Source organism: Cibotium barometz, chromosome 1 (genome assembly GCF_041138505.1).
Source record: "Cibotium barometz isolate CiBa-2024 chromosome 1, ASM4113850v1, whole genome shotgun sequence".
Taxonomy (NCBI): Eukaryota; Viridiplantae; Streptophyta; class Polypodiopsida; order Cyatheales; family Cibotiaceae; genus Cibotium; species Cibotium barometz.
In genome coordinates, this window is record NC_141046.1 from 54,470,797 (window position 1) to 54,486,100 (window position 15,304).

The 15,304-nt window shown below is 42.3% G+C and overlaps 1 pseudogene; it reads left to right on the forward strand.

The window, feature by feature from the left end:
• Window positions 1-1,356: 1,356 nt before the first annotated feature.
• Window positions 1,357-2,186, forward strand: LOC147642172 (uncharacterized; annotated as a pseudogene).
• Window positions 2,187-15,304: the final 13,118 nt, after the last annotated feature.

Here is a 15,304-nt window from a genome sequence, read left to right on the forward strand (position 1 = left end):
GCATTTTTTTGTTTTTTTTTCTTTTTTTGTGTGGATATTTATTGGAAAATAAAATGAAACAAAAGAGATGCGAGGGGGGTTAGAGGAGAATATGCACAAATTAAGAATGTTATGGGGAGAAAGAAATGAAAAAAAAAGAGAAAAATTAGTCTAGGGAAAAGGTTTAAAGACGGAAGGGGGAGGAAGCTTAGTTAAAAAATAAAAATGGTTGGCCCTCTCCTTTACATAAATATATACTTTTGATATTTTTTGGAAGGTAAAAGAATTGAAATACAAGGGAGGGTAGTAATAAATGGGGTTTAGTTTAGAAAATTATATATATATTTAGGGGGGAGGATTAATGAGTTTGATGGGTAAAAAGAGGCGTTAATGATAACAAAAAAAGGGCAGGTTATAGGTGGGATTTTAAAATAAGGCTATGTTCAAATAAGGCGGCAGCCAAGCTGCCGCCAGCCTGCACTCCAATCATTGAGTGCCCCATGGCACCTCTGGTTCATACTGGGCGGTGGAAATCCACCCCCCCTTGCCACGTAGAGGAAGAACGCTGCTGATGTTGTGCCGACCCCCCCCCTCGCCCAAACCATGTTCCACCCTCCACCTCGATTTTTTTGCAGGAGGAGCCCACCTTTCCCAACGTCCCAATTCCCAACGTCCAAATTTCCAACGTCCCAATTCCCAACGTTCCAATTTCCAACGTACAAACCTCCCCCACTTCCCCCCCCTCACACCCTTCAATTTCCTATAAATTAAAGGGTTTAGGGTGAGATTTTGTACCCTCTAGAATTTCCAGAGAACAGAGAACAAACATAAGCTTCACAAGTTCCATTCTCCAAGGTGCTTTTGCATGCACTTCAATCATGCTTTCTTTTTATCCACCCATTTACCTTTCTTTTAATGTTTTTGTGGTACACTTGCCATGCCTTTGACATTGTGTGCTTATGGTTTTCTTTTAGGGATGTGCAAAAAGCGCGGGAGGCAACGTGAAGCGAGCACATAAGGTGACCCCTCACAAACCGCATTTCCATTATCATGACTTATCTATGTGTTTTTAATTTATGTGGTGCTAATATTCTCTTCGTGTTTGATGTAGGTACTATGGATTCCAACACGAGCCATGAATTTGATTCATCGCAACAACGAGGCGACGATGATCCTATTTTCTCCCAAACTTCTCTCTCGCACTCTAATTTATATTCATTTCCCCATCCTCCTTTTCATGTGCCACCTCATGGCTTCCAAGCCATGCTCAATTCTCCTTCCTTTTCTCCAAACTCTCCCTTCATGTTTCGCCCCCCCCCCCATTCACATATGGTAGCGCAACCTCCTAATCGATCATCCCCCCTAGGTATCCCAAACATGGGTTCCATTCCCAATTCCCCAGGAAGCCAACCATCACCCAACTCGCTCAATAACCCCCCTTTATCTTCTCAACCAAAGCGAGTTCGTGGCATGAGGAAGGAGCCTAGCGATGAGGAGATTGTGCCAGAGACCCAACCTGCGCCAAAGAAACCTAGGAACTCCAAAAAGAAGGTGGTGGTGGACTTGGGGGAAGATGACGACAATGTCAATAAGAAAAGCAAGTGGCAAGACTTTTGGGTTGACCAACTCATTCATGTCAGGGGGGCATGAGTGAGGAGTTCAACAATCCTGGGAAACAAGGGGTCAACTTGTGGGCAAAGGTGGCCACAAAGCTAGCCGGCATTTACCCTGATTTCGATAAGGATAGTGAAAGTTGTCGCAAGAAGTGGCAAGCGGTGCTAGCAAAATATAGAGTGGACAAAGCTCACAACTCGGTATCTGGCAATGACAGGAGGCACACATGTAAATGGTTCGATGTGGTGGATGAGTATTACCACGATAGAGCCACGGTCACTCCTCTTAGCCACACTTCTTCATCAACAACGGATGATGCTACTTTCCTCGGCGGTGACAAGGATGAAGTAACTATAGCACTAGATGACGAGAAGCCACAAGCACCCATGTCCTCAAGTCGTCGAGTGACTCCCAAGTATGAGGAATCTTTGGCCACAATGGCCGATACTGGGAAACATCTATTGGACCATCTCAAGGAGACCTCTAGCCAAAATGTTGCCTTGGAGAGGGAGCGACTGAAGATATTGGCAGGATTGCATGCCACAATGAGTGAATTCCTTAAGGAAGGAAGGGGGGGCAACAAGTAGCCTTGGCGGAGGAAATTCTTGTTATTATTCTTGTATGGGTTTATAAAGTTTGGGATCTCGACGTTGCTTTGTTCCTATGCGTTGTATGGATTTATGAATGTTTCTAAGCTCCTAAGAAGCCATATAAGCTGAGAATTGAATATGTATCAACTTGTTTTGGATTTGCAGGTGACAATGGGCATGTCCAAAGACATTGCACTCCATTGTGCGTGGTTGTGTTCTATAGCGATCTATGAATTGCTTAAAGAACCAAGCATGCACAATGATGAGTGCATAGTGCAGACTTGGTTGCATGTTACCGAATGCATGGCACGATCTGTGAGATTGAGGAAGATTGCAAACCGTAGGAGGGGTCATGAACACAGACAAGCGTGGGCATATCCACGGCCTCAAGGCTTTGTAAAATGCTATCTCCTAAGTGCTTATAGTGCTAGCATGTTCAAGCGGCGTCTTAGGGTTAGCAAAGAAACCTTTCATTACCTTTGTGGGAGTCTAGCACCATTCATGCAAAAGAAAACCACAAACTTCCGTGTGCCTGTGTCTATTCAAGATAGGGTAGCCATTGCTCTAAGCAGACTTGCTACAGGAGATGGACTCTTGGGCCTTGGTGGCACCTATGGTTGCGTTAAGAGCATATGTTGTGAAATAATCCTTGCATTTTCTAAGGCAATTGTGAAATCGGGTCTTCGGAATATGTACATAAGATGGCCTTCAAGATCTCGGCTTGCAACTTTAGCACGAGAGTTTGAGGCACTTAGGGGAATTCCCTACGTCGTTGGTGCGATAGATGGTTCTCACATCCCCATCATTGCACCCCGAGACAACCATGTTGACTACTTCAATCGGAAAGGGTTCCACTTTATTTTGCTACAACTAACAGTAGCTGCCAATGAGTATGGAATTATGATGTCGGTTGGGCCGGATCAGCGCATGACTCCTTGAACTTCTCCAGAAGTGATATAGGGCAAGCATGTGCAAGGGGCGAGCTGGGTAACTATTGTTTGGTTGGCGACTGTGCTTACCCCGCATGGCCATACATGTTAGTGCCTTTCAAAGGATGCAAGGAAGGGTTGACACGTCTAAAGTACCATTGGAATTTCATTCAATCAAGCACAAGGATGCCAGTTGAGAGAGCGTTTGGTATGCTCAAGGCAAGGTTTCGCATCTTGCTAAAAAGATGTGACATGAATCTACGTCATGTCCCAGATCTTGTTGCGGCTTGTCTTGTGCTACACAACATTTGTATCCAACATGGAGAGTCTTTTGATATGGAGTGGGTACGTGAGGCGGAAGCAGAATTGTCAGCATGCTCTGGACGTGTAGAAGAGGATCGAAGAGCAATAGCTACCTCCATGAAGGTGCTTCAAGCAATACGTGAAGTTGACATAGAGGATGCAATGGAGCGCGCTCAAGGAGGCAATGAAGGGGGTGCGAGTGACCTTGGAGTTGGCTCGGAGCGGCGAGATAGTCTTGCCCGAACAATGTATAGAGAGCAAGCAAGGATGAATGTCCTACAAGTTTTTGGAAGGGCGGCTTTGGACTCGGGCCTACCAACTCCGATTAAGCCTTTGTAATACAAGTCTTTTGTCTGGCTTATTGTGGTTTGTAGTGTGGCTTCTTTATTTTATGTAGTTACACTATGCTTTGTGGACATAATATAGCTTTGTTCTATGGTTTTTGGTATGGTGTTTACTCTTTCTTCCGCCGCCCCCCAGTGTTCACAGTGGGTGGCAGAAGAAGTCAGGCTCCCTTTTACTTCCCCCTCCCTATGTGAACAGTTGGACGGCGGAAGTGTGCATTTTGTAAGAGTTCCACCTGGAAAAGTGTGTTTGAGAGAGTGTTTTCCGCCGCTCCAATGTAAACCCGCCCTAAAATTAAGGTAAAAATAAAAAAAGAGAGCCTGCGCAGCGCGGGTCATGCCTCCTCCTTGCAGAGATCGCGCCTCAACTTTGCCACCCACTATGCTGTAGCGCCCCCTCCGCGCCACCCACCCACAAAAAAAAAGTCAGAACCGCTGGCTTTGCCACGACAGCCACCATGCCATGTCACACATCTCTTGCAGAGCTACGCCACACGCCTCCCTTTTCTCCTGCAGAGCTGCTTGCTCTCCGCCCCAACAGCCACCTCGCTACTGATGTGCTTGCTGGAGTGCATAGACACTGCCGTGCTCTTCTTGGCACGATGAACTCCTTCTCCTCTCTTCCTTGCCCAGAGCTCCAACATAGCTTCTACACACAGCCACCCCTTCTCGCCTTGCTGCTGCTAAGCTCACCAACACGACGGCGCCCAGCCGCCTCTCTTTGCCTGTTTGCTTGTTGTTGCTGAGCCCTGCCACTTCCTTTGCTTCGCCTTCACTTAGCCACCTTGCTTTCTGCCACAATAGAGTTGCTTGCTCTCCCACCTCAGCCACTGTTTGCTTCTTGTTGCTGAGCCCTGCCACTTCCTTTGCTTCGCCTTCACTTAGCCACCTTGCTCTCTGCCACAATAGAGTTGCTTGCTCTCCCACCTCAGCCACTTCAAGCAGCTCTTTCCCTTCTTTGGCAACTCTTGCCACCCACGACCAACTCTTGTCTTCATGTGCTAGTGCTAAGCTATTGTGCGGAAAGAGGTTAATAGGTTTTCATGGTTGAGTGAAGTGAGTATATATAGATGGGGAAGTTGAGGTCGGTGCTATGAGGTGTAAGAAATAGTCTTCCTCTCTAAAGAGTATAGAATTCACAAACATGTGGCATCAAGTGTCTAGGTTGGACACAAGTGGATGGGATTAAATAGAGTATAGGAGTGTGGTGTCTATGAGAATGAGATGGCTTGGTCAAAGAAGAAAAGGGTGGTAAGGGTGGGTTGCTGCACGGTGTTGATACAGACTAAGGTGTGGACGGTGGGGGTGGAAATGGGGTCCGATAAAATCGGTGGGGGTGGAAATGGGGGTGGAAATGGGGTCCAATAAAATATATTGAATTAAAGCAAATAAAGGAAATATATTGAATTAAAGGTGTGGACGGTGGGGGTGGAAATGGGGTCCGATAAAATCGGTGGGGGTGGAAATGGGGTCCAATAAAATATATTGAATTAAAGCAAATAAAGGAAATATATTGAATTAAAGCAAATAAAGGACCTGGGTTTGGTTTGATGAGGGTAAGGGTATCCACACGAGAGACCAAATCATTGTTGAGATTAGTAGCCCATGAGAGAAGCATGTCTAGCTTCCTTTGGTCACGCCCTTTCCAATGAGGTATTATTTGAGTCAAGGGTCTCCATTTTATGAATTTCATCATGTACCTCTGTGATGAGGATTTCTTTATCGAGGAGGAGGTCTTAGTAGGTTGCTTCCCTAGTGGCCGCTTTGCTCCCTAGTAGATTGCTTCCCTAGTGGCCATTTTGCTCACTACATGATTATACTATGTAGTGAGAGTGTTGCTTGCCTCATGTGTCAACGAGGGCAGTGTCACACTCCTTTTCATTAAGAGTATTGGTTGTCTCATATGTTACAATGAGGCCAGTATTACTCCTTTACAAATTGCTTAGCCGCACAGACCGCTTAGAACTCTTTGCCTTTAGCTTACTTAAGCTCATCTAGGAGTTGGTCTCTTTGGGCTTCATGTGCCTAGGTTGCCCTGCAACCTTGGCAAACTTGAAGGCTTGGTATTGAAGTTGGACAATATCTATGTATTGCTTGTGAGTGTGGGTTAGCTCCTCTTAGTCGGCTACCATATGCTCATTTTGAACCCTATAGATTTGATGTGTGGCTTTCTTGCGCTCGGCTTTGAGCTTGACATTCTTCATGAGTGGCCTGAAGCAATTGTTAAGAATGGCTAAGCTTTCGGTCCTCTTCCATAATGTATGCATTCCGGCTCTTGAGGTCTTGTGGATGCGACGCTTGGATGTTTTGGCTACATGGTTGACTAGCTCGACCTAGAGAGATGATGAGTGATGATGTTTGAAGCACTGAGGGGAGCTGCAAAATCATGGGTTGATAGTTTCAATGGAATGAGATGGTCCATGAGAGACCACTCTATGGTATCTTTGAGTATGTCGTAGGTAGAGGTGAGTATGAGATGGTACCAAGGGTGAAAGGTCAACATGCAGATGCAGTAGAGGTTTGGATGAGGTGGAAGTTGGTGATAGATTTGGGGAGAGTGGTGGGAGCTAGCTCATGGGTTACTTGGTAACTCTCTTGATGGGCATCTTCAGCTTGGGCTCCACTACAACACGTCGAGAGCACAACGCCATTTTCTAGCAGCATTCCTTTAGTGTGGGTGTTAGGGTTTTTTAATGTTGCTGAGCAACATTTTTTCATTGCTAATAATGCTGTTGGACATCTTTATTAGAAGCAATAAAACGTTGCTACACTGTGGAAATTTTTTTTAGAGAGTGATTGGGAATTGATTTGAAGTTATACATATCATATTTATAGAGAAAAAAATGGTGGTTTGAAAAAAGACATTTGCTGGCATGAACCCTTAAAGCCATGCTTGAAAAAAAAAAGAGAGAGTTTGAAAGTTAACTTTTTGAATGAGCCATGAAATGATTGCATAAATAATTTCAAGATCATGAATCTGTCCCATCTTGTAATGGATCCATTTGTGTTGCTGCATCAAAATCTACATCTAATGAAAGCTCAATAAAAAGATGGGGTTCAATGTAATGTCACTATCATCATTCAATAAAGTATTGTCATGATCGATAGGACGTGACTTATCATCTTCTTCAGAATGATGTTCCTTGCGCTCTTGATCGGCCTCCTCTAGATTATTTTGTTCATTTTGATCATTATCTTCTTCCGGTGAGATAGTACTTGTATCTTATCCAGAGATTCAGCCTCAACATCTTTATCTTGAAAGATACGTTTTGAACTAGGGAAAACTTGTATAACATACCACTACTTTGGATTAATGCGATTTGCATGAAACATAATATAAAATCACAAAGCAAAGGGGTTGTCATTAATCATACTTGCAATCTACACATTCATTATACTACATTATGATTTATTAGTGATAGGTTTGGGTACCAACCTGTTGTTGATAGTGTTAAGGTAGTACGAACGTATCTTTTTCATCATTTCAAAATTGTTAAAATCCTCTTAAAATCATGGGTACCATGTGCATGGCTATGTGATTAGTGTTAATCTTACACTAATCTAATATGATTAGAGTGAACTAATCTAAGGTGGGTGTAACCTAAGTTTACTCATGGTGATAAATAGATTGAACTAATTAGGACTAATCTTACACTAATCTAATATGATTAGAGTGAGCTAATGTAAGGTGGGTGTAACCTAAGTTTACTCATGGTGATAAATAGATTGAACTAATTAGTGCTAATCTTACAATAATCTAATATGATTAGAGTGAGCTAATCTAAGGTGGGTGTAACCTAAGTTTACTCATGATGATGAATAGATTGAACTAATTAAGCTTAGACTCAAGCATAATTAGGTTACAAGATTGAGACTTGTACTCATAATAAAGAGGCTTGAGGGCTTGCTTCATCTTTCATTGCATGAAATGGCCCCCTTTTATATGAGGAGGTACCCCCTTGGACTTGTACATCAATGTGGGATAATTCCCTTTGCTCATGTGGGTTCATTTTGAACCTTGATCTTGCTTGGCTTACTCAGATCACTCCCTATATCTTCCTTATGCTTTATGACACTGCATTTCTCAACACCCCCCCTTGGTCTCCCCTTGGTGCCATTTTCTTAGGCTATTGCAAGGTGGTCAGATGCGAGTTTTATAACATATTTTCACCCCCCCTTAGTTCTAACTTGGCTGGGTAACTCAGAGGCTCTTAGGCTTGGTTACTTTCTAGCTCACAGGTTACTTTTAGAGATGGTCATGTTGATTTTCACTCCCCCAACCAGGGTGCTACTTTGGCTATGCTCTGGTGGTCGAGTGTTTTACATTTGTGTAATATCACTTTGCCTATTCATTTTGGTAGATTTTACAATATATGATTTTGTTTAGGATAGTGGTTGGTAGCTCCTTTGCTGAGTGCTGCTGCTTGCTTGAGATCTCCTTGCTTTTGCTTGATGAAGATCCCTTGTAACTTCCTTCATTCTTCATGTCGATGTCGTGTCCTTATACGCATTGTTGAATACTTCCTTGCTCTTGGTCTTGGCTCTTTGGCTTGACTCTTAGCTCTTTGATAGGTTCTTTGATGTGGTCTTGGTTGCTATCACTTTGTGCTTGATGCTTTGATTCTTCTTCCCTAAGTGCCATTTGTGCTTCATTGCATATGCTTTTATGTGTGAGTGCCATGTACATGTGGTCACTTCATGCGTGTGTAATTTTGGCATGCTTAGGAGAATGTTTAACGCATATATTTTTTTCTTTTGATGCTTATGCACATGCATTTTCCTATGTATAATTTCCCAAAGATTTAACCCTTCCCCAAATGAAGTGCAAAATTCTTACTATTTTAGAAGGTCTTACCAATGAGCTTGTGCTTTGCTTCATTTGGCAGCGTCTAACCTCATACAAGATTGGCGATGTGCTTTGGTTTTTTCGTGCAATGATAATTTCAAGCTAATACAGATGATTTTGATGCAAACTATGTACTAAAATTGAATTGCATGCATTGAAAACCGCTCAAATTGAGCAATGCAAATGGAAGAGATGGGCTTGGATACAAGAGAGGGCCTCCTATCGTAGATTTACACCTTAATTTTCAATTTGAACCTTAATTAGTCTAATTTTTTCTAATAATACAATAGTGATAGTGATAGTGATTAGTGCTTAATCTAGAGTGATTAAGAGTGACAAAATTTGGAGGTTGAAATTGAGCTTGAGGAAGAAAAATTTGATGGGGCTTTTTGCATTAGCTTCTTGCCCTTGATGAAGACCTATGTCCTAAGTGGCAGAACCAACTTGATCCCAAGAAATCGATGGATTTGTGCCTTTTTGTAGTGTCTGTTGTAGCTTCTTGCCCTTGATGAGGACCTATGTCATAAGTGGAAGAATCAACTCAAAATCTCAAGAAATCGATGGATTTGCGCGTGTTTATAGTGTCTGGACTTCTACGTCTCCCAATTCATGTAGAGCACCAAATTTCTTGAGACTTGGGTTGTGTAGTCCTTGTTATAGTTGCCAACTAGCCCTAGAAGGGCTTGAGCTAATGTGGACTACACGCATTGAATGGAGTAGAAACATAGTCGGCACAAATTTGTAACTTTCAGATGATTTGAGTAAAATTGAGCTAAAACCTTGGAGCTGTAGTTTAGTAATAAAGTCAGCAAGATATATCTAAGAGGGATTTTTCAATGGTGAAGTGGGTGTGGAGAATCAAGGTAGGAAAATTTTGGCCACAAGTGAAAGTTATGGACAAGGTTGAGATTAGTGAGGATAATTAGATGATTAGTGAAGTAATTGAACTAAAGTGAGTTGAGATTAGTGATGTGGAGATAGGGAAGGCTCTGATACCATGTTAAAATCATGGGTACAATGTGCATGACTATGGTGATTAGTGATAATCTTATACTAATCTAACATAATTAGAGTGAACTAATCTAAGGTGAGTGTAACCTAAGTTTACTCATGATGATGAATAGAATAAACTAATTAAGCTTAGACTCAAGCACAATTAGGTTACAAGATTGAGACTTGTACTTTATAAGGAGGCTAAGAGGCTTGAGAGCTTGCTTTATCTTTTATTTCTTGAAATGGGCCCCTTTTATATGAGGAGGTACACCCTTAGGCTTGTACATAAATGCGGGGTATTTCATTTTGCTTATGTGGCTTTATTTTGGAATTTTCTCTTGCTTGGCTTACTCAACTCACTCCCTATCTCTTCCTTATGCTTTATGGCACCACATTTTTTGATGCCTTCGATATTGCCTTATGAAGACATTCTATATTGATCACACTTAGGAGAGGTTCTAAGCCGAGTGGAAATGGCAAGCATCTATTTTCTATTCTAAAATCTATTCTCTCATTCTTTCTATTGATTGCATCCTTGTATCTCTCAATCCAATTCTCCATGATAGGACTATTTAGAATGCGTAATGTATTCACCTTTTGTGGTGTAATGCTTCATCCATTCTTCGTTGCCTTCCTTTTCCTTGTTTCACATTAGTAATTAGTTGGTCATCCTCCTCATTACTTCACAATAGTAGCATAGAAGGATCTATTCAAGAGAGATGCTCTGAGATATACACAAGAGACTCTTGCATCAACCATTCCTTTGCCATGCTTGCTTTCTAGCCTTGTTCTTTGTCTCACAAAGTCCTTTATGATTTTCATGAACCTTTCAAGGAAAAACATCTATCAAACATGAACACCACAAAGTGCCACGTCATCAACCAGATGTACCACAAGATATAATTGGCTCTAGTGAGTATTGTTATAGAAAAGTTTTCCTCGAGCATACACACTACCTCAATATCATTGAGACGAGCCATATCAATGGATGTAGGATCTATCTTCTTTGAGGATATATACCTACATACATAGCAATTGTGTCATGGAATGGTGTGACATATTGTGTAACACTCTCCTATGGTTCTCCTCAATGTCATAATCCGCACTTGGTCATGTGTTAACCACATATTGGTTAACACATTCCTACGACAACTATGTCCACACACTTATGTAATGGGCACCCATACTATATTGTAAATCTGGTCATTTGATGAGGGAAATACTCTAAAGGTTCTCCCAAGTATTGATCTTCAAAGGATAGATAAGAGGATCTTGGTCAGTTGGCCAAACCATAGAGAAAAGATTTGTAACTATGTTTTGGACGTCTTGGGTCATTTACTGTTAGGTGGCCTAGTGGAAAAGGCTTGGAACTATAAAAGCCAATTTCTCTTGTTTGTAACTCACTCTCCCATTTGTGCAATAGAAGTGGAGTGTTCTCTCTCTCCCTCTCTCTTGCAACTCTAATCTAGCATGTGTGGTGTGCTTAGGATTAGGGTTTGGTGCTAATCACTTGTTCTCTCATGCTTCCCTCTTGCTTTTTCTCTCCATCTTGCTTGAGTGATTAGGATACTATCATGATCGTCTTCCATGGAGATCCCACATGATCTTCGCGAGAGAGGTTGCATCACCCGTTGGATTAGTAACCGCCCCCCTGGTGTGACAACGAGTGGGGGAGGATGGCCATGATGAGCGGCTCTATGGAGGAGCTCTTGAGCATAGCTCTACGGTGAGCTCTTGAGCATAGCTCGAGCTTGACAGATTGGTACCTTCCCATGATAAATTAGGGTTTGCTTAACATCTTTAGTATTGCTGTCGGGGAGCACCAATCCGCTACTTGCAAAGCCTTCTTTGATTTCGAATCTGACGGAGCCTCCATAGCCTAGTGCTAAGTAAGTAACTAGGGCATTTGGTTTTTGGTTGTTTGATTTGTTTGGTTGTTTTTGTTTTGATTTTGTGCATAGCTTGTGATTGTGAGTAAGATTAGCAAGTGTTTGAGCAAAAAAACTAGAGATTTGGGTGATTAGAGGGCTCAAAGAAGAGGTTCTAAGCCGAGTGGAAATGGCAAGCATCTACTTTCTCTTCTATATGCGTAATGTATTCACCTTTTGTGGCATAACAATTCATCCATTCTTCCTTGCCTTCTTTTTCCTTGTTGCACATTAGTAATTAGTTGGTAATCCTCCTCATTACTCCACAATAATGGCATGGAAGGATCTATTCAAGAGAGATGCTCTGAGGTATACACAAGAGACTCTTGTATCAACCATCCCTTTGCCATGCTTGCTTCTAGCCTTGCTCTTTGTCTTACAAATTCTTTTAAGGTTTTCATGAACCTTTCAAGGAAAAACATCCATCGAACATGAACACCGCAAACTGCCACTTCATCAACCAAATGTACCACAAGATGCAATTGGCCAGTGAGTATCAAGGAAAAAAGTCCATCGAACTTGAACACCACAAAGTGCCACTTCATCAACCAAATGTACCACAATATGCAATTGAATAGTGAGTATTGTTCTAGGAAAGTTTTCCTTGAGCATATACACTACCTCAATAGCATTGAGACGAGCCATCTTAATGGATGTAGGATCTATCTTCTTTGAAGATATATACTTATATACATAGCAATTGTGTCATGGAATGGTGTGACATATTATGTAACACTATCCTATGGTTCTCCTCAATGTCATAATCCGCACTTGGTCATGTGTTAACCACATATTGGTTAACACGTTCCTACGACAATTATGTCCACACACTTATGTAATGGGCACCCATACTATATTGTAAATCCAGTCGAAGGCCAAGATGCTAATGTGGAGGGATGGTGTGAGCCTGCGTAAACTGAAACACTTTCTAGTGGTTCAAGCTCTAGCACCCGACCAGAACGTAGATGCATGTGATGTGGGTACCCTACGTGCGTTGGTAACTACCCTTGAAACTCACACAAGTGGTTTCTTAGGTGTTTCGCACCCCGTTTTTTCTTGTTTTTAGATTGTTTTTAACCCGTTTTTGACCCCCTTACTTACGGTCGAACTTGGACTAGGGCGTGTGATAGCTCGAAACGAGCGTATCATTTAAAGGGTCCTAGCGTGCTTTACAGCATCGTGTTTGCCTATCCACCAGAGCTCCTGTGGTCCTCAAAACAGTCCGTTTCCCTTGGGGGAAAGGGGTAAAAGCCTATTTGCTTGTGGAGGAAAGGGTGAGGGCTTTATCCCACATGCTCACTTTACTCCTTGGGGAGTGGGCTACATATAGGGCACGACTTCCCATAAGCTCTCACTTGAAAGAAAGCTATGGAGGCTCACTCTCCTATATATATATATCAAAAGACCGAGACCGAGGCCGGGGTCGTGGGTCAATTGGGGTTCTTTCTTTTCAAATTTTTTTTCTCCAATTAGAAAATCTTTCCTCTCCACACGTTTGGTTCTTTCTTTAAAAATAAAATTTAATTTTTTATTTTTTTGATTTTTATTTTCTGTTTTAATTTTTCCTTTTTTTTTGTTTAGGATAAGTTTTCTAGGGTTTCTATCTAGGGTTCAGCCTTGGCCGCGGTGTAGTTCGCACACAGCACAGGTCTGGGGATTCAGAAATCCCCCCTTCCACGCAGAAAACCAGATAACAGAATGCACGCCCACACGCGGAGCGAAAAAATAACAAAAGAAACAGAAATGTAGAAGACAAATTGCAGAAACAGAGATTGAAAACCACAGAAACACCTCAACACAGCAACACAGACGCCTTTCCTACAGTGTGAATTAAACTTCACGCAGCAGCCCGAGCTGCAAACTGGAGCTTGGTGCAGGGCAACTCCCCGGCAGCGACGCCAAAAATGTGCGCTTTTACCGCACAGGTCATAGCTGGGGACTTGCCAGACACCCTATGCGAGCCACGAATGGCTGCAAGCATACAACAAGGAAAGCAAGCTCAAACAGAATGCCAAAGGGTGTGTCACTCACCGCTCAACCGCCGCCTTGAAGGATTCCCGCGTATCGCAGTGAAGAAGGAGCCGCCGTCGCCGCTCTACCGCCTCTCCGCCGCCGTGCCGCTACACAGTGCTCGATCGCTCTCTCACTCTCTCTCACACACACACACGCAGGAGAAGGAAACCAAAGAGATAAGGCAAGAGCACTCTAACCCACAAGCTTAAGCAAGCATAGAATGTAACATTCACAAACCCACAAGCTCATAGAGAGAGTCTATCCATGAATAACTCATTGCCAATGAAGTGGGCAAGAGCTTGCATCAATGGAGACTACACAGACACATATTACAAGCATGCATACACAAGAGAAAGAAAGAAGCTCATAGAGAGAGTCTATCCATGAATAACTCATTGCCAATGAAGTGGGCAAGAGCTTGCATCAATGGAGACTACACAGACACATATTACAAGCATGCATACACAAGAGAAAGAAAGAAGCATTCAACTAATCGTAGATTAATCTACTTCAATGATGCTAAAATAGATTAAGAGAAAGAAGTGGAGCTATACTCATTGGAGCTTGATGCTTATTATTAGAGTACAATAGAGTTAGAGAGTTGCCATAGCTTGAGAGCTCAAGAGCTTCACTCAATAGCTTATGAGAATGGCCAAAAACATACTCTTTCTTTAGCTAACATCTCTTTTATAGAGATGTTACTAACCCTAGGCCTCTTTGACACATGGGCGGACAACCCCATAAGTGAGCCTTGCTTAATATACTTAGAACTCTCATTTAGAACCCACATTGGTCTAAAACGATTTACATTGCACTTCGACACAAAAATATGAAAAAATTATGTGCGTCTTTATGTTCCCATGGCTACAATCCCGCTCTCTCGCATTAATTGCTTCCGGCCTCCTTCCATAATCCGTGTTCCCGTGAGTGAACACTCTACTAACGAAATTCACAGAGCCAAAACGGAGCCCAAAACACCCTGAAACGTGTCAAATTTTATTTCAAAAAGTTAACTACACACACAACTAGGTCTTCTTTCTTCACCCAAGAGGATGCCTCAATCTAAGATAGCGAGTTTCACATATGTCAATAGTAGCTCTCATAGCTACCCAAAGGTATTGCTCCAAAATCAAAGAGAAAAAGAGATGGAATTTCTCTTACCCGTACATACTGCTTCCTTTGCTTGCCTCTTTGGCTTGTCTCTTGAGCTCTTCACATGAACCGATGGAGAGATGATGGAGAGCTGATGCTTTGATACCATGAGAAGAATGTGGGGGAGGGGATGAGCTTGAGCTCCTTGCAAGCACACACACACACACACACACACACACACACATACACACACACACAAGAGTAGACAAGCACATAAGAAATATGGATGGTTGAATTTTCTTCTATTCTCTTTTCTTCCCTTTAACCATAAACTAAAGAGAACATTCATACTATAAGGAAAAGTACTAACCTACAAAGGTCGGTCCATAATGTGAACCCTACTACATGAGTTGGCACTATAACTATGCCATAACGCTAGTACACCAAAATGGTTGTTCCCACATCTTGTAAACCACTAGCAGTATATCACCTGTAATCTCACAAACCATGCCAATGGCATAAGTGCAGAAGCTATCAACAACGAGGGGGGTCATCAATATCTACAACACTAGTTGAGCATAATACCTCAACGATATATACATACTTGGTACTTAAGGGAAGACATCAATGGAAGAGTCCTTTCTTCCATTCGCAGACATATATGAACTTTATC